We start from the raw sequence: 2,589 nt of genomic DNA on the forward strand, positions 1-2,589 counted from the left end.
CCTTTGCTGAGCAGGGGGCAGGGCGGGGCACTGCCCATGCTGCAGTCTGGCTAATTAGGCTGCTGTCAATTAGCACTAATGACCAGCAGATCCTGGATGGTCTAGCCAGGGTGCTGCTCTGCTCTGGCGCCTGGGAAGCGGGGGGTTTAGCCCCCCCCCTGCCCCCAGCTCCGGGGGTCCCTGGGGAAGCGGGGGGTTTAGCCCCCCCCTGCCCCCAGCTCCGGGGGTCCCACCTCCCCTGCTCCCGGCACCCAGTGCGGAGGGGAAATGCCGTAGCATGGACGTGGCTTTGTGCCCATCCGGCCTGAGACCTGGCAAACTCATTTCATGCCAGCTGCAGCCCACCCCAAGACCATGTCCTGCAGCAAAGTGGGAATGGGGCTACCGGCAGTGGCACCCCCAGGGGAGAGGGTCTGGTTGGACCTGGGGCTCATGCCAGTGCCCCCCCTTTCTCCAGCAGGACTGGGGGCAAAGCCCACCCATGCCCTGGGGTGCGTGGGGACAGCTTCACAAAGGCTCTTTCAGCTGCCTGGGTAGGGTGCGGGGTGGCCCTGGGTGCTCCTGGGGGGTCTGGAGGACCTGGGGTGGGTAGGCAGGGGGTGCTGGGCTGGGGGGGCCCATCCTGACCTCTCCCTCCCGCTTTGCCCCAGGGGGATCCAGCGGCCGGCGTCAAACCGTCACCACAGCCCTGCCAGCCCCATGGCTGAGCTGTGACGCCGTGCCCCCTCGCACACCGCCCGGCTCACTGCGACACTGGGGCTGTCGCTGCCGAGGCACCCCCGCAGCGCCGCCACCACGGCCCAGGTAAGACAAGCACGGGGGCCGGCGGGCGCAAACTAGCCTTGCACTGGGGCAGGGTGGTAGCGTCCCCACTGTGGCAGCCCACTGCCCTCTTCCCCTCCCTGGCACTGCCCGTGGGCACGGAGCCAAGGGCAGGCAGCGTGGGCAGGGTGCTGTGGGTGCCAGGGTGGGGTGTTGCTTTGCCTGCTTGTCCGCCAAAACACCACGCTGTGTCCCTGCCTTGGTGGGAGAGGTCAGGATCGAGGTGGGGATCAGCCACGGGGTCCACAATTCCTGCCTGTCCCCTGCTCGCGCGGGGGAGTCGGGAGGCACAAGATGGGCTCAGCCCGCCCTGGCTCGACCTGCGGAGGGGATTTAGCGGAGGAAAGAGGCTTAGGGAGGGGATTGGGGTTGTGCTGGGCTCTGTCAGGGTGGGGGGGCCCCCTACCCAGCTGCGTCTCTCCTCCCCGGGCAGCCACTGCTGCAGGCAGGGGCTCAGAGTGGGGGACGCTCTGTGCCAGGGGGCAGGATCAGGCCATGGGGCCAGGCTCTGGGAGCCCGGAGACGGTAACGAGGGGGAACCTGGCACCCCGGCCTCCCCGGCCACCCCCACCGCGGGGGTCACCAGCCCTCCGTGCCGGCCCCCCGAGACCTCCTGCTGGCCCGAGCTGGCCGAGCAAGCAGCATCAGGTGCCAGCACCGAGGGAGGCAAAACACCCACCGGTACGGGGTCTCACGGAGGGGACGTGGGGTGGTGCAATCCAGCAAGGGGCTGGGGATGGTTCCCGGGGAGCCGGGCGGCAGCAGCATCCCGGGGCAGGCAGGATGTAGCCGGCAGCCCCATCTCTGGTGGGAGCAGTGTGCGTTTGTACGTGGGTATGTGCGTGCCCGCACGCCTGCGCCACAGCGGCTGGGCCGGGGAGTGTGTCACTGCAATTTGAAGCCGCCCCCGGGGCCCTGACAGGGCTGAGCGAGCCAGCCCAGGGTGCCGCTGCGGCTGCCCTGCTGCCGCCACAGCTGGTGAGATCACTTCCAGGTGACACGGCCACCAGGAAGGTAGCAGGCAAGCTGTGACAGCAAGCGGGGTGATGTGCTGGAGGTGAGTGGGGGACCCCATCCCCCTCTGGGAGCTTGTTTTGGGGACCTGCCGCTTCCTGGGGTCCTCTGTGCAGGGTGGTGGGCACAGGGCACGGGGGATGCTGTGGCCCCAGTCCCCAGGGATGCTGGAAGGGATGCAGGGCCAAGCGTGGTGTCCCAGAGGGCTGGGGAGGTCCAGTGTCCCCGCGGAGGGGAGGGGCACCCTGTGGTCAGTGTGACTGTCACCACCCTGGGGGGCAGGGGACAGCGCGCCCTATCCAGCGGCTGTCATTGTGGTGGGACGCCCCCTGGGGTGGGAATTGCAGGCAGGTGGGTCAGGGGCGGCATGGCATGATGCCATCCGTCCCCTTGCAGAGGACCTCATTGTTTGGGTTTCAGCTGAACCTGGGCAGGCTAGGAGGACCCGACGCGTGGGGGGGTAACCCGAATCCATGCCCGGGGCTGTGGGGACAGGGGTTGTCCCCTCTCGGCTTGGGGACCCCGCAGCATCACTCTTGCTGGACAGGCTGGCGAGGGTTTCGGGGCAGCCGGGGTTGGAGGGAAGGTGGCATAGCACGTGCATCAGTCACCGGCCCGTGGCGTGCCAGCGCGGTGATGCTGGCGGGCCGCGTGCGGGGGTGGCTAGCTGCTCCCACGCCGCGGGCTCGGCTGCCTCGGCTCCGCGGCTGAGCTCACCTCCATGGTATGAGGAGCTGCTGAGGGGCTGGGCTG

General features: G+C 68.9%; 1 protein-coding gene across 1 annotated transcript in view; it reads left to right on the top strand.

Moving 5' to 3' along the window:
* Positions 1 to 724: 724 nt before the first annotated feature.
* LOC103901469 (activated CDC42 kinase 1) overlaps positions 725 to 2,589 on the top strand; it is a 20,848-nt gene continuing 18,983 nt past the window's right edge. The window contains 1 exon segment of the mRNA XM_019472894.1: positions 725 to 804. The gene's annotated coding sequence lies outside the window, so the exon portion shown is untranslated.

The sequence above is a fragment of the Aptenodytes forsteri genome, unplaced genomic scaffold, assembly GCF_000699145.1.
Source record: "Aptenodytes forsteri isolate BGI_AS27 unplaced genomic scaffold, ASM69914v1 Scaffold404, whole genome shotgun sequence".
Taxonomy (NCBI): Eukaryota; Metazoa; Chordata; class Aves; order Sphenisciformes; family Spheniscidae; genus Aptenodytes; species Aptenodytes forsteri.